The sequence below is a fragment of the Aythya fuligula genome, chromosome 2, assembly GCF_009819795.1.
Source record: "Aythya fuligula isolate bAytFul2 chromosome 2, bAytFul2.pri, whole genome shotgun sequence".
Classification (NCBI taxonomy): Eukaryota; Metazoa; Chordata; class Aves; order Anseriformes; family Anatidae; genus Aythya; species Aythya fuligula.
In genome coordinates, this window is record NC_045560.1 from 7,535,567 (window position 1) to 7,556,211 (window position 20,645).

A 20,645-nucleotide genomic window follows, 5' to 3' on the forward strand; every position below is an offset into this window, starting at 1 on the left:
TTGCACTCTGATAGAAAAGGGGTTTGTTGGTTTTTAAAGTAGAAATCATGTAGCCGTGTAATTTTCACTTTTAAAAGGTCTGTAGTTATATTTTTATCTTCCTTTTTTTTTCCTTTTTTTTTTTTTTTCTTTTTACAAAAGTGCAGGTATGTCTGTATAATAATTCCCAGTGGAAGTGTTCACTCATATTAAAAAGAACTAGCTCTGCTTCAGACTAGGTTGAATGTTTAAGTGTTCTGCTTTTTATGTATTTGTGTACTTATGTTCTGAAATAAGTAACAGTCATGATGGAAGAGAAAGCACAAATGAAATGACAAAGTCAATAAAACCATCACCTCTTTGGAGATGTTGATAAGGGAACGTCCACTCATTATGTCTCACAGAAAAAGAACCGAAGGCATGAAGTGATCAAATGGTTGGAGATGAGGAAAAAAAAAAGGAAGTCTTCCCACAGAAAGAATAATTAACCTGAATTAATTTTGAAGAGATGTGGTGGAGTCCAAGGGGATAAGTAAGTTGAAAATGGATTGGGTGAGTACACGGAGGATAGGTTTGATCGTTGGCCATCAGAGGTTGTCTGAATGCAACCTCTGGTCAGGAGCTCCCCAAAAATGCAGCAGTAGAAGCCAGGAGCACTTGTCAGTGAGAACTGACTTTTCTGATGCTCCTCCCAAGGCTTCTGGAAACAGCTCCTGCTCCAGGTGGGCTGGAGGGATGCACAGCTGTCCAGAGCCTTCCCAAAAATCCAGCAGATTTTTCAAGCAAGCAAAAAAAAAAAAAAAAAAAAAAAAGAATCCAACAGAAATCATGCGGATGCCCAGTTCCATGAACAAGAGGATGGACACACACTCCTAGCTCCACACACAGAAGCCTGGGCACCCGAGCCCATTTGTATACTGCAGGGAATTCAGGCATACATCCAGCTTGGAAAGGCTGGGTTCAGAAGTCAGGAAATTAAAAGGTAAGGCATCTTCCTCAACAAGATACTGTGCTAGGTACTCCTTCTTAAATATGCATTTTTATTAATAATCTGTTCAATCTAAACTATAAAACGTGTTGTGCAACATGACTGAACGAATATTGCTGTGAGAAATATTTTCCCCTTGTTTGAGTAATTTAAATTTGTAAGCTAATGTAAGTTTTTGTATTAAATAATGTACTGTGTGCAATTTTCTTTCTTGTAAAGCACTTTGAAGCTTTCAAAGGGCACTCTAGGTTAATAAATAATATGGTATCCTTTGCCAGAACTGTAGGGCATTTCCCATAAATTCTGAATCTTCTCTGCCAGAATTGCAACACGTTGCATGCCAAATCCTGCACACAAATGTTCTACATGTGGCAAATGCATATTGGTGAAGACCAGAGGCATGGCATTCCTGGATTTCTTAGGGGGAGCGGGGGAAGGGAAAGAAGTGGGAGGGAATAATGAAGGAGGGCAGGGAAGAAATTTGTGTGTGCGCCTACATCTTAAAAAAAAACACCACACACAAACCACCACCACCCACACCAACCCATAGCCCATCCTTCATTATTTTCAAAGACTAAACAGCTTGCTGCATGCAGAGCAAACTCCCAAGTACCCAGAGCTGAGTTTTCCCTTCATTTATGGCAACAGGCTTCCATTTTTGTGATAGCTTTAGATTCTTCAAACCCAGATCCCTCTAAAGGTCAAAACACCTGCAATACTGGTGTCTCACACGATAAAATAAGCAGAGAGACTGTGAGGCTGGAGAGCCATGGTTGGGACTACTGCTATTTAACAGGCTGCGAAAGCGAATCCTCCTCGTCAGGCAGAGTTATGAATGCATTTCATATGCCCTAGGCTACTGGGAATGAACCAAGACCAGTATGTATGAAAAGTGAACACTTGGCCTTTTTGCAGTCTACCCCATGGAAAAGTCGGCTTCTACATCTCTACCCTGGGAAAAGAGGAGTGAAAAGCAGTAAGACCCAGAAATGAAGTCAGCGCATTTGACTGCGTATCACAAAGGTTACATTAATGAAGGATACTAGGAGGTTTAAATGACTTTGGTTATAATTTTCTTGATTTAATCGCTTCCTGCATTAAGCACAAACAAATAATTGCCAACATTCCTCACTGGTTGGGACTGAACGCAAACAGTAATTCAAAAATGTTAAGGTTTCCTGCCCTTTGCTAAATTTTAAGAAAATGATAACAAAAATTCGTAATCACCCAGCAACAAACAGCTCATTTAAAAGGTACTAAAAGCTACTTAGAGCTTTCCAGGCCTTAAGCACCAAGATTTGCTAGGCATTTAAAAAACAAACTGAAATTAAAACTGAACACCGCATTCTGCAACACTAAATGAACGTTTTACAACATTGTTTTTTTTGAGGTGGCAAGAAACGACTGTAAAACCTTTGCCGTTGCCAGAATTAAATTGCTTGGAGAAAAATATCCTGTGGGTTACCATTTGTTGCCATGATTTACAGAGATAAGGCCTGTAGTCTGTATCAAATTCATGCTGAAGCTTTAAAGGAAAAAAGCTTTCTGCAGAGCTTGTAGATTTCTGCATAATTGTCTGCGTTGTCGCAAACAGGGCTAAGTGATGCTCTCTCACAAGCTTTTCAAGAAAGTTTGCACATTTCTTCAGATTCATCTCTTGCAAGTTAAGACTCTCTCCTCCGTTGCTTCTGTCTATCCAATAAAAAGCCGATATGCTATCTACAATCAAAAGGCAGAGAGAGGGGTGAGTGCAGAACATGTTTTCTAGAGAGTAAAGAGTGAGAAGTAACTGGGTGCTGCTATTGCAGTTCACAAGAAAAAGCCTTCCCAGGCACTGCTTTATCATTTCTTCCGTGCTTTGCACCAGTCTGTGCTCAAGAATGGTCACCAGACGAAGCATATCGAAATGGTAGTCTGTGTCAATGAACATGACTTCTACTTCCAGTCCTCCTCCTGACTTTGGAATGATGCAGCGGGCTACCAGGTGGTAGAGCATTTCAGTTTTTCCTGTTCCTTCTGAACCGTGGAATTCAATGACATCTCCTGTTCAAAAACAAAGAAGCAAGCTGTCACGTGAGGCCGTTTATAGCTCAGAGTCAAATTTCAGTTTTTACGGAACCAATATTCACTATTTCAGTCATTGGAAAATGCGTTTCTGGAAGCTTTGAGAGCCATAAAAATTGTTTAAATCCTGGTTGGCATCTACCAAGAGAAATTCTGATTTTCGAGGAAGGCCTCTGAAGTGAGGGAAATCAACAGGCAGCAACGGTTGAAAAAAAGCCTACCAATAGCATCTAGGACAATGATACCACTAAGGGGTTGGCAACTGGATTTCATTAATCAATACAGGTAGATAAAGATTGAAAAGGAAACTGCGACACAAAAGTGGCTAAGAAACCATCTATTTAAATTACGTACATAAAACTAAGAAAAAAAAAGTTAAGGACAAGAAAAAAAAGTTGATGTTAGAGGTCTAAATCACATTGGCATATCTATTTTTACAGCACAGCTTGTCCTTCAACGTTATGTCTGCTCTGTGCTTGTTTGGTAGCTGCACACATCACAACATACCCACAGGAATCTGAGCCCACATTTTCTTTTATGTGACCACAATAAGAAGCTGCTGCTTTTGTCAGAAAGGGGCTTGCAGGTTGCTTGAACTCCAGACAATGAGTGCTGTCTGAAGCAGAGGTCTCTGTTCATACATAACCTAACTGCCTGATCTGTGTGTGTCAGTAACATAAATATCACATGAATTTAACAAGTTAATTAAAAAAGCATTACCCATAACTAGGAAATCAGTTCAAATGGGAATGCAAGGGGCTCTAAAGCCTTTTCCAAAAGCCTCTTATGTCTTAAAATCAGAGCAAGACTCTAAAAAAAAATGGTTAATTTATGAGGTGTCCTTTCCAAAATTCTAATTTAGAACTGGATTATTTATCATATTCTGGATTTTAGGCAGCAGGGTAAATTCAAGCAGTAAGGAGAACACACAACTATAGCCATAGGAAGGTCATGGCTTTTTATGGCCTTGGCAAGTGCCAGTAGGCTAACAGCTTTCCATAGTAGGATGCAAGAGTAGAGAACTAATTGCAACCTTACCTGAACGTGTTTGTGCCTGCCTGAGTTAGCAGGGTAAACTCAGCTCACAGAGGATGCCCTCGTTTGCACATGCAAATGTCAACACGCAGCTTGGGACAAGGGGCAGTGTGTGGCGGGGAAGAAGTAGGCTCCTCACCTATTGCAAGTGTTGTAAGGAATTTACCCCTGATGTGACAATTCGCCCACTTCAGTGGCACTCAGCCTGCCTGCCTCTCTGTATTCAAGTTCCCTGCTCCTCCAAAACTGCAACGCCAGTTTCCTGAAATCCTGATACTTTGAAACTTATGTAAGAAGCTTGATTGCCTCCCAAACCTTCATTTATCTGTTCTGAATGGCTCTCCCCACTTTTGAGATGAAAGGTGACTACACGTCCTATGACACAGATCTTCACTTTCTCTTCCCGTTGAGAAGTCGCAATTTCCAGCTCCACCACTTGCAGCCAGCTGATGCTCTGTGTTGTTACATCCATTGCGCTGGTGACATAGCAAACCTGTGACAACAGGACACCAGCTTGGGAGAAATCCCTCCAAATACGCTGGGTAGGCCCTCCTACTTCAAGTCCACTGAAATATTTTAGAACAAAGGCATTTGTTCTGAGGCATTTCTCATTAAAGAACAAACTGTATGTTCTGCCTGCCCCAGGTTTTGGTACAAGGCTTCTGCCACCCTGAGTGGCATTGCTGAATCCAGATCAATGACTGGACTGGGCCACTATCCAACATGGATTGCTAGACCTACCTTCACTGCAAAATACCTTGTTTAAAGAAAACACAGTAACTCTGTGCCCTTTCAGAAGCAGCAGCGGGTAGATCTGACTTACTAGTTGGTATTATGCAAACAAAATGATTCTGTGAAGTGCTTGACTCTATCCATTTGAAGATGTTTTATCAGGAGCTCTGTCTAACCTCCTATAGCACATCACGTAAGAGACCTGCGATGCACAGAACAACATTGGAGGGACCTTTATTGGCAGAACTAACTCATTTATTTAAGTAAAAAATATAAGCTCAATGAAAAACCATTCTTAAGAGTTTTTGTGGTGGCTTATAAATGTTAACAGCACGACAGCTAAGCACCTGTCAAAGTCTGTTGCATACTGCCCCAAAAGATGCACACCTGGGTTGCAGTTTGACCAAAACATGGACATTGTGCTGACACTCCAAAAAGACTAAGTTTGGACTGTAAGAAAACCTCAAGGGAGCAGGGGATTTCTGTGCCTTCACGATTATTGAAGAGACTGCCCACAAAAAGAACTGGGGCAAAACAGGAGCCATTTATAGCAACAACTGTAAACGCAGGGTTTCATTAAATTAGCAACCAGGCTGTAACGGTAAGATAACGAGGGGAAATTCATCCTTCTGGATTAGAGCGGACAAACAGTGACACAGCAGAGGAGGAAGTGTGGCCAGCAGTGTTTTCAAAAAGCCACTGACACTATCTCTCATGTTAGGTCATGGAAGAAACTAAGTGATCAGTACCAGCATCATCCATTAATGTCAAAACAGTTTGAGAGGAGGATTAGTAAAGAGATACTGTCAAGGGATGGAAACAGTCTGGGAGGCCGAGTAGGGACAGACACTTAAACATGGAACAAAGTTAATGGGATTTTTTTTTTTATTAGAATTGGTGTTGCCCAACATTACCAGTTCATCTACCAGCAGATTAATGTCCCATTAGCTTGGCAAAAGGCGGAGAAGACAAACTAATTGGGTTAATAACTTAAGGCTGTGAAGGTTTTAACGTATCAAGATAGATTATCAGAGTGATTTCATAGGAAATTCAGCACTGCCAAATTCAAAAAGTATGTTTTAAGGAGTAACCCAACACATCGCTTGGCTCGTAGCAGCTTGAACTAGAGACAAACTGGAGCTGGCCCACTACAGGCAGACTACAGAGCACAATGGTCCACTGCTATGCAACGTTGCATAAACTTCAATATTCATATAACACTAATATATTTTTAACTAAAACATTGTGCTCAGTTCTGGTCATCTTTTCCATGTTATTGTTTCAACTACATTGGTCTTAAAATTTTCCTGTAATCATTACATTAGTGAATGTTGGTAAAACTGTTTTCTGACACTGGAGTTAGAAGCAGACAATTAGAATACTCAGCAATAGCTTTACAGGTTTCATACCATCAAATACCTTGAAGTTACTGGGCTACTGATTTATAATATTGTACAGAAACGGTCATTGATATTTGTACCATCTGTAAGTGGGGTAGAAAGGCTTAATATTTATTCCAAATTCATTTTGGATGTCACACTGCTGCTGAACATCAGAGTTTTACATATGGACACCCACACCTTTACATCAGGGCCACAGGAGAAATACTCCTGGCAATAGCGGAAGCTTACTTAATGCTCATGTCACTTTTCCTCCATTCCAGAAGAGCTCAAATGGTATGTAATTAATACACTTATGTCTTCTTAAATACACAGTTCCATCACAATCAGAATCACGGCACTACCTATATTAACTGTTCCCATTCTGTAGTATTCTGACATTCATGTTATGAACACTTAATGATGATGTAACCTTTATATGGTTTATTGGAACTTTATATATACGTAGCTTTGTTACAAATACCATCGGGAAAAAGAAAAAATGTAGGTCACCACGTAGCTTTAATCATACCATTTCTTTGTGGGCAATGTGTTCCAGTAGTCCCTAATGACCTACTAAATGACAAGTTCATGACAAATGGAGAGGTAGATCTTCAACGGGGATTTAGGACTGAATAACGAGAACACACATCAAAATAACACATGGACTCACATAAATATATATACTGTGATATTAAAAGACAAAGCAAAAATGAAATAAAAGGTGAAGGCCATTTATATATATATATATAAAGATCTCTGCTAACTTTATGCAACTCCATTAGTGTCAGCCAAGAAGCATGACCAATACAGATAATAATTGATGCCATTTGTTAAAAGCAGAAGAAAAACAGAAGTACTTCCCAAGCTCAATGTATGTGTTGGCACGGGGAGAAACCAGTGATGAAACTAGAAAGTTTCCAGCCATCTCAGAGCTGAGGTTCTGGAAGAATTGTTAGACATGAACAACCTACACAGCTTTAAAATCAAAGTTGATAATTTTGGGAATGGAGTTATTTAACCCTGTTGACTGCAACACCAAGGGCAATTACTGAATCCCAGGAAGGCTGCTTGGAGGCTGTTCAACCAGAGCAGGCCCAGTTCAGTCTCAAACATTTGTTACTTGTATGTAAAGTACTTAAAAATAGGCTGAAATATCAGCATTTCCTATAGCTGCATTTCTTTCAAAATAAAAATATTTCTTCTTAAAAAAAACAACAACAACACAGACACGTTACAACTCCAGGAGCCTTTTGAAGCCTACACCAGTTTCACTACTGGTTCTTGATTCTTCTTGTGGCAATTCAGAACTGAGAGTGTTTAAATAATCTTCCATACTCTGCTCCATTCGCAGTGACTTACCAGTATTTCTCTGCCCTTTATCTTTGTTATATCACATTTGAAACTTCTAGGGGCAGGCATCATATATTGCTAAACCCTTAATGTACTCCCAAGTGCTGCAAAATAGTACGTGAATGGTCTCCCAGAGACTGCATTTGTAGACTACGCATCATCTCTCATCCAATTATCTTGATCCTTTTTATTGCTTTTTCTGCCATTTCTTCTGAACCTTCTATAATTTGTGGGAATTCAAATTGCAGACAAGTACGCTGATAACCACTGCAGCCACATACTTTTCATATGAAGCCCATTCATTCATTCATACATGTATATATACATATATATAAATTCAATAACTGTGGTATCTCACAGCATGAGCCTTTCAGTTTGCCATCCATATGCCTTTTTTTATTACGTATTTCTAGTTTTGCATAATCGGAGTAGTCTTTTCCATTGTAGAATCCATGAAATTTCACATAATCTGCAAAAACAGGCAGAATTCCTGGATAATCAAGAAATTACTAATTGTGTTTATTTCTATTTAGCTCAGTATTTCTTTCATTACAACATCCAATCTTGATTTTAAAACTTCTTGCTACAAGACTCTACCTTAAACTTGTACAGGTGTCAAAAAGACCACTGATTAAAATTAGACCACTGATTAAAATTAAAAAAAAAAAAAAAAAGGTAAGTGACAATGTAGAACAAATATCTGCAAAACTCTATGGTAACCAACGTGCTTGGTATTTACTCACCTACACCTGTGCTTTAAAACCCATAAAACATTTTAAAGCAGAATAATGTTCAGGAGGATGACTTTGCATTATTTCACTTTATCTGGTTTGCCTAAAATCACATTAAGAGTTACAATTCTGAATCCAAGGTAAAAAGATCTATTTGAATGCTTCCCTCTGAGAAAACTTTCACAATGACATTTTTGCATAAATAGGATAAAGATACATTTTTACCATGAACGGGAGATCCTTCTTCAGCAAACAGACAAGGTTCAAGATTTTTCAGAGAACTTCTGCCCTCAAGGCGTGCGAGTAGCTTTTAAAAAAGGATAGAAGAGACATGCTGTCAGCTCAAAATAATGGGTCTTGGGAATCACATTTAAAGGACTCCAAGAACCAGGAGTTTTCAACGACAGTCCTGTCAAAAGATTGGTTTGATTTGAAAACATTTTTATAAACGCATAGGCACAGTCTTTGGGTACAGGAGCAGAAGTTTCCATCCTTACAAATAATTAACACACAGATTCAGTGGTGATAAGGAGTGGATATACACTAGGAGGAATATAATAAAAAAACAAAACAAACAACAACAGAAAAAGCTGCGCAGGTAAACTAGCAAGAGGGATTGCCTCTGGTACAGAGCAGTGCTGCCATTTGATACAACAAAGGGATAGCAGAGCATCCATAATAACCCACACCTCCACAAGGCCACGAGGTTGAGAGGCAGAGCATTACCCATCATGAGTCTCCTGAGTCAGCCTCTCTGCATATTTATCAGTAAAAGCATGTACATTGCATTGGAAAAGTATGCAGGACTCTCATGGACCACCTCACTCGTACTATTTGCAGTTTTGGCACACAATTAGCACTTCACCCTGTGCAAGAGCTGTTATTCCACATGTACATTAACACACGCGGGAAAGGACATGACCAGGATGCTCACAGCATCTATCCTGGTGCTGAAAATTTTATTCTCCAAGACAACCAGCTGCCATTTAAAGAATTAAGCAAAACGAAAAAATCCCGTTTGCTTTTACTGCATCTTCCTTAAACGCAGTCATGAAAGGAGCAGTGGGCACAAACCTCTAAACACACACTGCCTTATCTTACTTTCCTCCCTGCCATATCGATGAGGAGCATTTACTCTGAATTGTCTCAAAAGTTGTTTAAACAGTTGTGCATGTGTTTGCCTTTAATGGCAGAATAAAGCCCCATTAAATGGCCCTGAATTTACTTGAAGTGGTCATGATGGGAATTTAAGTGTGACATTTTCATTGACATTTTAACATTCCCTTCCATTAACAAAATGTCAATGTGTTTGCCTTTGTTTGCCTGTTCACACATTTTCAGGAGAGTTTTCTGACATGTTCACTGAAGGGCCATAAAACACTCAAACTGACCTCGCTCGGGATCTGCAGACCCTCCTGCTACGTTTCACACGTTTGTGCAGCACACAAAGCAAACCTGGAGAACTCTGGAGTGTTTTGGGAACCAGCAGGTTCCCGTGACCTGACCGAAGTAAAAATCCGGATGGATTTACATCCACGAGAACACACCAATGTCTCTCAGGGCACATAAAGTAAGCGCTTGCCACTACCAACCGCACTGCTGCAGACCCTACGCACGCAGCCCTGGGCTGTGGGGAGGAGAAACTTCCCCTCCTGGAGAAAGGCCGGGAATTTCGCCCCCCTCATCTGGTGCTGGAAGTCGAGAGAAACAGGAAAACCACCACAGGCTGCTGCTTTCTGATGCCCTTCAATTCCCAGCAAAAGGAAGCACCACTGGGCTGGGACACGAGGCCCCACAGGATGGTCAAAACATGGTGCTGCTGCCTCCTGCTCCTGAATTCATTCCTACATTAACAAATACATTCCCCACTGTTGTTTTTTTTTTTCCCCTTTCTTTTCTGGAAACTAAATGCACTTTCCTCTTAGACTATTACCTCTTTAAGATTACCGCTCCAGCTTTGGAAACACACAATAGATCGATCTCTATCGTTTAAATATGAATCTGTGGTTGTTTAAATGATGAGTTTTTACGTTCATTTTAAATAACTACAGGTGCTTACTCTGAGCAGTGCTCATGTAGGTAATTTATGGTAATTTGCTGATGATAGTGCACCTGTGTTTTTATCAAACTTGTATTTACTTCCGAGTTCTGAAGCAGAATCTCCAAAGGCACTTGCCTCATTAGTGTCACGCTGTGAGCAATGGGGTTTCTGGCAGAAACAGCGAACAATTTTCCTTCAGATCTCACAAAGGTTTGTCCACACCACAACAGAAGTGATGGCAGCGAAGCTGCACCGAGATGAGGCACCAGACAGGAATCCCTCACCTCTGCAGACAGTGAAGGCAGTGACAATATGGGTTCTCCCAAACCAGCAGAAGCTGCCTTGGCTCGGCTCCAGGGAGGGCATTTCCATGTTGCCTTCTTACACTGTCTACTATGGGGGAGGAGGGAAAAAATCTATGGCAATTAAAGAGTAATCTCGATGGTTGGAGTCGGGCGTCTCATGCTGTGTTGTGGACATGGTACTTCTGGATAAAACAGTGCAATGGAAAAAGCCAGGAAAAAATAAGCCTACAATTTCAAATAGTGTATTAGAGACATCTGATTCTATAATTCAACTGTAGATGCTCGTTTCTTCCTTTACAATGTTTTCATCTTCTTTTGTAGAAAACATAATCTTTCAGCAACATGCTAGTGGTAGGTCTTCAGTCATATGCGTCCTTGAGAAATGCAATTATACAAAAAAGAAGCTGCGCACAGGTACGTGTGGTAGGAAACAAGCTATCCAGCATGAGCTGGGCAACAGCTGGGTTAAATTTCATTAATGACAACAAGGCTGACAAGACTGAAGTATTTCAGCAATGTCTTTTATGGCTTATCAATTCAATCTTTTTAATAAAGAAATATGCATATGGGCTGTCCCATTGACTAATATATTGTAATGCTTATACTATATTGGATTCAATGAAGTTATGCATAAATATAAGCATACACGTAGGTCTTGTCAGAGATATTACTTAATTAAAATGTTAAAGAAATTCAAATTAAATACTCTAGCTCTGCTAGAGGCCATGAGCTAACCTACAGGCTATTTATAAACACAAACACATCTCAAGCATGAGACAAAATTTAATTTTCAACCACCACAACCACTCTAACTGAGCTTCTGTAAACTTTGGGCATGAAGATGTATGCTAGCAATTTATCATTTTATTGTGAGATACCAAAGGTGTCTTGCGAGAAGTTCTAATTTGTTGCATTAATTAAATTGAAGAATAAAATTATCAGACTGCGGTCTCAGCCTAACCCTCACTAAAGTCAGATATTCTACATGAGGCTATTTGAGGAAGTTTGCTTTAAATGAAATTGTGTTTCAAGGGCTTTAAGCATTTTTCTTGACCACTTTCCTTACTCTTTCTCAATGCCTTGGCTGTCAGTTCTCCCCAGTTCAGGTCTGCTCATCTGTTCCACCACTGGTCGTTCTGCCACATGAACCCCCCCAGCTGGTGCTGCTCATGTGGACAAATACATATAACCACTTAGACACAAATGGAAGACATGTCCTTAATTTGTGTATATTTTTGTTGCTATTTTGTATATTTTTGTGTATAGTTGCTGATACTGGGCAGCTGTGTTTTGTGTGCCGAAAGAGCTTAAGAACTTGTGCCTTAAAAAAAGGAGAACTCTTCAACAAGAAATAAATACTGTCATACGTGTTTCTATGCTTTTGTACTTAGTGTATCACAATACCATAACACACATTACCTAATTAACTTGCTGATTGGAAGTGTAAGTAACAAGTAACATTTAAAGGAAGGGAAAACCAACAAACCCCCGAACCCAACTCCTTTTTCCCTGAAGAACACGAAAGCAACTCCACTTCGCACGCTGTATTTAAACCAAATCTCCCTCATTTCTTTCCACAGCTCTTCCTCCTCGCTACATCCACCGCCACCGTGACAGGAGCTTCTCCCGGTGGAGCCAACCCTCGGCACCCCCCGTGTCACCCCCTCTGCGGCTCCCTCGCCCTGAGGCGCTTCACAGGGCGGCGGGGCGCGGCTCTGCGGCTTCCCCTTCCCTCCCACACCGCCAAGCACGGGGGCAGGGCGGCCAGCGGGGTGTACCCTGCCCTTCCCCGCACCCCTCTGGGGACAGACAACTCGTTTACACAGCGCCCGGGCACAACGAGGGGCCGGACGGCGAGCGAAGCTCCGACCGCGTCCACACCGCCCGCCCGCCCTGAGGGAAATGGCGTCGGGCGGCGGCCTGAGGCGGGGGGCACTAAGGGGGGGGAGGGAGGGGGGGCTCACCTGAGTGCCCGACTCCGCCCTCCGCAGCGCGTCACCCATGGCGCGGCTGGGGGAGGGGGCGCCGCTCCCCGCTCCGGCCCCAGCGGCGGCGGCGGCCACTGCGCAGGCGCGTTGGCACCGCCCGCCCGGCCCCTCCCGGCGCACGCGTGGCTCAGCGCCCAGGGTGGGCTGTGAGGCGCTGCTCGGGGGGTCGCGTGTTCGAGTCCCGCCTCGTCGCTTCTTGGGCGCCGTAGGGCATTCCGTAGGGACCGATCACTGCAGGGTGATTGGTCCCTATAATATAATAAATACATTATTTATTTATTTTTAAATATCTTTTCATATATTTTTATATTTTCATATATTCTTGGTGTGCGTTTTGCTTTTATTTTTTTGCTCCTGGTCATTACTGGTGGCCCTGAACCACCACCTTGCCCCTATGGGGAGCAACATGAGGCACGGCGCAGGTCCTGTGGGGTGCGAGGCTGCGTTGTGCCCTGTGGGAGCTGAGGACATCACCCCCGTCAGCCTCGTGGCCAGGGAAGTCCTACTTCCTTGGTTCTGCAGGCAAAACATGAGCAATGTTTCCCCTGCGCGGAAATGGCCGTCTTGGGGCTGAAGTGACTCAAAGGAAACCCAGCCGCGTGGCCACCATTAAACCCCGACGCCTGCGAAATAACTCCTGCAGAAGCCAGCTCGCAATTAATGGCTCAGATGAAAAGAGCTCTGGAATATTTTGCATACATGCGTACACCTGAGCGTGCGATGCTCCTGGGCAGGATCCGGCCGCCTGGCGTGTCTCAGCAGTGGGATCTGCTGAGGACCGCGGCCTGTCCGCCACCACTGTGCAAGGCAGCCCCGAGAGGGATGACGAGCTGGGGAAAACGTGGAGAACCTGTTTGTGTTTTCCATAGGCTAAATGCTAAACCAGCGGGATAAGAATAGCAATCCCACTCCCCGTATCTGCATATCAAAGAGCAGCGGTGATGTCATCCCTTTGGGTTTAGCGAGGTTATCAGCGATACTGCACGTTCTTACAGCTAGGAGGAGAAACTGGTGGTGGTGGAGTTCTTTGTTTCTTCAAAGAAATAAGTTTGTCTATATAAAAAGAGGCTCAGCTAGCTTGGACCTGAGTACACCACAAATCTGAAAAAAACTACCCTCAAATAAAAGGCATAAACCTTGCTTACTCTTTCAACCTTTTTTCAGCCCCAAATATTCTCTCTCTAATACAAAACACCTTGATGTTGCCACCCAAATCAAGGCTTTAGATAATTCCACAAGGAGGGTCAGATTTGACCTAATTCCAAACAGTACTTCTAATGTCAAGTCCTAATATCTCATTAAATCACTGAAAAGAGATGGTCTCTTTTGGACAGCTGTCATAGGTTTTCTTATTCTCTGTGCATGGACACATATGCAAAATTATCAAAGCCAAGGAAGGTGATTAGTGAGCTTGGATGGCTACAAAGGGACACGTGGCACAAAACAAAACTGCAGTACTCAGTTTAATTTTACTGAAGGAAGCCTCTGCCTCACGTTTTGGCAAAAGCCACCATAAGGGACAGACAACCTTAAGAGTTGTGTTGCTGTTGTTACTGTACCTTAGAGGTCTGAACCATATTCCCTGGAAGAGTTCAAAAGGCCTGTTAATTAGAAGCGATTGCCCTTGAAGCTGACTGATGATTGAACCTAACCCAACAGTAGAGTGGACTCATTGTGAATTATGACAAAGGCACTACTCATTGCATCAACCACATTTTTTTTTTTTTAATTATAGCTTCTTTGTTGTTGTTCTCCTCTAATTAAAGCAGTTGCACTAATTTAAAAAAGTGATCACTGTTTGAATTTGGAAACATAAAATATATAGTACACATAAATGCCAGTTGCCTGAAACCCCCTCCTACCTCGTCACTTATCACTGTCTGTATCCCAGTAGGGTCCTATGGGAACTCTTCTCCTGCATGGGCGAACACAGTTTTGGTATTACAATCTAATGCAAGATGAAGTGTCACAGTTGAATGGAGATCAAGTGACAAAGATTCCAGAGAGGGTAAAAGCATCGAATTCACCAGAACAGTAAAAAATGGATATTTTAATGGCTTGATATATTTAGTACATAACACTTAGAAATGTGTAAATCAAACACAGCGGTCATCTTGATAGACAGATTGCTGTAACCACCTCTCATATGTTACCTTTGCATTCATTTGCTTAATACAGTGTGGCTGGCATTATGAAGTTAGAAAATTGATGCTTACTTTGACAGCACTCTGCCTTAATAAAGAATCACATTTGTGCTTTTTACATTTATTTGTCAGTTCAAGTACTTCTTTTCTCAGAAGATAAAAAACCTAGGTTTTGGCAATGATACACAGCCTTTCACCCCAAGCCTTACATAGATCTTTGTATACCTAAACTTCTGCTCCGTGCACTTCAGCAGTCAACACCACTGGCATCTTGCCAAATTCAATATTATTATATTTTATTCAAAACTGTATGTGTATTTCTCATTCCTTTGCCTTTTTTTTTTTTTTTTTTTTTTTTTTTTTTTTTTTTCCTATGTGTAGAGTAAATCACTGCATTTACCTTGCTCCTTTAGAGGAAAACATAGGTAACATAGATAAGCAAGATATCTCTTTACCATCAGCTTCAGCAGAGCCAGGATTTTTCCCTCTCTCCTTTTTTTTTTTTTTTGGTTCTGTGTATATTTTTTCATATTCCTCTGCAGCATTCTCGAGTGATAGTGAGCACCAGGAGTACAGGATCCTACCTGCTGCTTACTCCGTTTCTCTCCTAAATAGCAGAGTCCTCCTTAATGCAGAATCCTCCTTAATGCAGCATAGTTTTAAGTGGATTGTAGTATCCAGGGATTCGATGCCCCAGCACTCCTGTTTCTACAGGCAGAAAATTAGTCTTCCTTTGTTTGGCATGTGGGGAGCCTGAGTGCCCCTTGAGCCATAGGCACTGTTTATGTAGTGATTCAGTAGCAAGAGCAATGACTTCTCTAATAGCAGAAAGATCAGACTCCAGGGGTATGCATCTCTCTCTGTATAAAGTGTATATTGTGGAGAAAATTCCTCTTTCCCAGTCTAGATTTTGAACGTCTTCCACGGTGAGAGATTGTGTTTTCCTTTGCACGTGTCTAAGACATTCACTGTAGGGAGAGAAAATGATGGTGCTAGAGAGAGATATTTAAAGAAGAGTTGCAGCCCTAAGTAATTTTTTATTTTTGTTGGGGGGGTGGAGGGGTGGTTATTTGCTCGTTTATATGTTCATCATTACTAATTTCAGCCAACAGAAGGAAACTGGGTTGGGCTCTGGGGAAGGAAGGACTTGCACAGGTGCCCTGGGGCTGTAGAGACCTGAGTCTACTGTTTATACAAATATTAACATTTTTTTTTTTTTTTTAGGACACAAAGTCCTAACCTTAAATTGCCAGTTGGTCTACAACACAGAGCCAGCCTAAAGAATTAACACCCTGTCCTGGAACAGGGCCTGAGGTAAGAGCTAAACAAAAGAGAAAAGCATGAAGAAAACCAATGTGGTGACAGGAAATTTAGATTGTGTGAGGATGTTTGCAAAAAAGGTTAAAATACTTCAAGCTACTTTTATATTTAATTAGGTAATAGCTAAATTAGAAACTGGAATTGAAATGTTTCCTCCTGTAAGCGATTTTTTTTCAACCACAGAGATTTTGTTCCAACATGAGCTTCTTCATTTTCAGTGTATTGTCACTTAATGTTCTCTTGCAAGATTTGTGTGGGTGACATTCCAGCACAAACCAGCTCCAAACAGATCTTCTAGGTTGAAAACAGTTTGTCTCTGTTCATACAGTTGAATTAAACTCTTTCAGTAAAGTCAGCTGTTGTTTTTCTAATTAACCTCCAGACTCTTAAATACCTTTGCTCCAAATGTGACAAATTGGCTATCTGAAAATTCATTAAGCAGAAAAATCACTCCAAAAGACAAAATAGGTCTCATTTGCGCCGTCTGTCTTATCTACTCCTTTGTCTAGCAATGCTCAAAACCCCAAAGGTTTATGAACTAAAGGCATTCTCAAAGTTGTAAGTCTCAGCCAGGATTAATAATAACACTTTTGAAAGTTGTGACTTAAGGTTTACGAACTAAAGACGTTCTCAAAGTTGTAACTCTCAGCCAGGATTAATAATAATAATAGCAATTTTGAAAGCTGTGACTTAAGGTACACGTTGAGTCTGCAGGTGGCAAAGCAAATGATGAACTGCCTTTCAGATTATGTTCAACCTGTCTGTTGTGCGACTCCTCCAGTTTCACGCGGCTGATTTCTGCCCCACTGTTCCAAGTTTCTCTCAATAACTGAAGTGATCTGTCACTGGGCTTTATTAGATTTTCTTAGAGCAGATGGCTGATTCTTTTTACCTGGAGAGCTGCCACTTTCTTTAGATGCATCTCCGTTTTATGGTAGTATAATTTATCTGTTTACTTGACAAATAAACAGGTTAAATTACACGGGTGTTATAATTTCTGTGACCTCAGAGAAGGTGATAGATTTGCTGTACAACCTGGAAAAAAAAAAAAAAAAAGAAAAAAAGAAAAAAAATTTAGTCCATTGGTGGATCGACTGCTTGCCATGAAAAACCAGCCCAAGTCATTACTAAATTCTGGCATCCATGTTAAAGTTTCAGAGCTGCTTGCTGGATATTTCGCTTTACATTTCAGCTTGCAGAGCTACATGGTGAATACACTTGGTCTGTGTAGCCATTCACATACACTTATGAGTAGACTTCTTATTTCTGGAGATTGCCTTTTATCGGCTTGTATTCCCGAGTTTGAATTCCTCTTTGTTTATTTGCACCAGGTTGTTCTTTTCCTGCTGCTGCTTCCGTCCTGTTTGAATAATTCTGTGCTGGTTCGTTGTGAAACTGCCAGATACGCTTTACGCAGCAGTTAACACATAGATAGGGACTGGTTTTGTACCACTGACCTGCTGAGGGATATTTTCTTGATATTTTATTTATTATTATTATTATTATTATTATTATTATTATTATTATTATTATTATTATTATTTACAAAAACTGTCTTTAATTGGAGCCCATTCTGGGTCCCAGTTTAAGGTTAGCAATAAATAAATATAAAACGTACAGAGAAGAGCATGCAATTTATAGAGAGAACTTCATATTCAGAGGTGACTACAGACAAAGTTTCATTCTGAGTACTCTAGCTCTGACCTACAGCCCACAGAGAGGAGAGGTCTTGTGTTTTCCCTTGTGAAGCCCCATTGCTGCTCAAACCCCATAGACAGGAATAATGCAAGTTTTGCCCCAGTCAGAAGTGCTTTTGAAAAGGTTCTCAGGCTTCTACAAAGCTGTTCAATGAAGTATGGATGATCTTTCTTAATTCTACTCTTGCAAGTTCCCCTTTATGTGACTGTTGATGCCCTTACAAACCCCAGGTTTTACAAATGTGACAGAGAAGCCATACAACCACTATGATCTTGTTGGAAAATAATGCAAATCCTAGGCTTATTGATAGGAATTAATTAGCACGTTAATTAATTAGCTATGTTGCACTGGATATGCTGCTAAAAGATACATCTAGGTAGTTGACATGGAGCCTAGGCTGACTGGTATTCCTTAACAAAAGTCAACCAGACCTTGCCCCTGTGGTGCAGGGAACTAATGGTGCAGTTCAAATGTGCATTGCCAACCATAAAACCATGAGATAAAGCCCAGGAAGAATAACTGAATAATCCAGGCCATTCTTTTTTTTTTTTTTTTTTTTTGAGAACTGGCTAGGGAATCCCCGTTTTACCCTTTTTACACAAATTTAGCATTAAAGTTTCTGTTTTCTGTAATCCCGACGGACCTCCTGTCAGCGTGAAATATACATCTATTTCTTTTCTTTTTGATCTTAACACTTGTAAGTAATAAATAATTGATTGCCAACGGAATTCTGGGAATATATTCAGCCTTAAATTGAGCACTAAACTATTTGCAAATGTGCTTAGGCACCAGCCCAAAAGATACATCAAAAGAATGTCAATTGGATATTGGGAAGTGAAGTGCCATCGCATGTTAGAATTAGGAAGCATAAAATATAAGCAGAGAGATAACAGCTGTCAGATCTGTTACTAGGAGTAATAGGAAAAGGTATGTTTTTATAGAAGGCTATAAACCTTTGTTTAAGCTAGACCACACTTTCACCTCATTAATGACACTACAGACCATATTCAGGGAATGCCTCGTTTGCTGGCTGTAGTCTTGAAAGTGGGGCTTGCTATGGAACTTACCCAGGAGACATCTACAACTTCATCTGAATCATCCGTGAAATAAATCTATTAGAAAGAACTGGAGTGTATCTACTGCCGTGACTAGCCTTCTTTGGATGGATGACAGATTTACTATGGCAGTCTTACTGCACCATGGCCACAAGCCCTGGCATGAGCTTGGTCAATAAAGCTATAGTCTGTGCTCCTGTGGCCAGACTATTTTTAGGGTCTGAGCTAATCTGAGTGTGCCTACGCTGCTGTGTTTGCAATGCAGACAAACCCCAATATCCGAATGTCTGTGGAATAAATTTAGATGTTGTATGATGTTGGCTTTGCCACTACAACTGGAGCTGAATGTGCTTTTCATGGAGCACATCCTCTTGGAATCCATTTCCAAACACACAAATGACAAGAAGGCAGTAACAAGGAAAGACATGGAAAAGTGATGACAAGGAAGAGTGAACAGATTTATTTACCGATGGAAGTCATGCTTGACCAACCCGATTGCTTTTTCATGGTGAAATAGCTAGCTATGAAGATGAGGGGGAAGTGATGAATGCAATACAGCTCATCCGCAGTAAGGTTTTTGACACATAGCATTCTTAACTGGAAGCTGAGGAAGTACAGGTTGGATGAGCAGAATGTTACATTGGTTGAAAATTGCCTGGACCTCAAGATTTGGTGAACAGTCATCAATAGCTGATGCTCAGCTGGTGACTGGTAAGTACGTGTGCACCCCCGGGTTGATACTGGGGCTGAAACTAGTCAGTATTTTCATCGTGATCAGTGAGAATGCACCCTCCAAAAACTTGTGTGTGATGCTAAATTAGTGGAAATGACACACACACTGTACTGCGTCTGTCCAGAAGTGCCAAAAAAACTTGTGGATTGGACCTTATAAAATTTAGCAAGGTGTAGAAGCTTCTTATCTGGAGCAGAATAGCTATGCAGCACTACAGACTGGGACCTTACTAATAGTACTGGAAACAGAGGCAAATTTGAGGGCAAAAGCCAGAGTTTTCATCTTGCAAACTGGATGTTAGCAACATTTCCTAAGTAGGAAGAGAGTACAGCACTGGAATACATTATTTCAAGTTGTGGAATCTTGATCCTTGGAGAGTTTCAAGCATCAGCCACATAAAGCTATTACTGACTTGATCTAGAGTTTGTGAGAGCCTATATCTGAGTGGGAGGTTGGTTCAGATGGCCTTCAGGAGCTTCTTACAGTAAGTGTTTCTCTGATTCTGTAATCTTTGTTTCCACACAGCAGCTAGAAGAGTCACAAGTCCTCTCTACAAGTACCTCGAGGTTGTAGTGGGGTGGGGGTTGATCTCTTTTCCCAAGCAACAAGTGAAAGGACAAGAGGAAATGGCCTCAACTTGCACCAGGGGTGGTTTAGGTTGGATATTGTAGGAGACATTTCTTCACTGAAAGGGTTGTGAGGAATTGGAACAGGCTGCCCAGGGAAGTGCTTGAGTCACCATCCTTGGAGGTAAAAGATGTGCAGACGTGGTGCTTAGGGACATGGTTTAGGGGTAGACTTGGCAGTGGTAGGTTGATGGTTGAACTTGATGATCTTAGAGGTCTTTTCCAACCTTAACGATTCTATGGAGTGAGTTTTCTTGTGACCTCCTCGGATCTGTTAGGTTTGTCTTGTTTAGAAGCTTCTTGGATCTGTCCCAGTTGGACATCCGTGACCAGAGGTGTATATCGAAGATGACCTTGCACTATTTTTGTCAGAAGCTGTTCTGCCCTCTGGAGCTACGGGAAGCTGCATCAACTATGACGTGGGTTTCATTAGCCTCAGAGATTCTCTTGTGTAAGGCAACTTGCAGTAACTCT

General features: G+C 41.3%; 1 long non-coding RNA gene across 1 annotated transcript; it reads left to right on the plus strand.

Annotated features, from left to right (window-relative positions):
- The first annotated feature begins 147 nt into the window (after nt 1–147).
- Nucleotides 148–5,087, plus strand: LOC116486209. The gene is made up of 2 exons (XR_004252937.1): nt 148–961; nt 1,635–5,087. It is a non-coding gene; the product is annotated as an uncharacterized LOC116486209 (long non-coding RNA).
- The last annotated feature ends 15,558 nt before the right edge of the window (nt 5,088–20,645 follow it).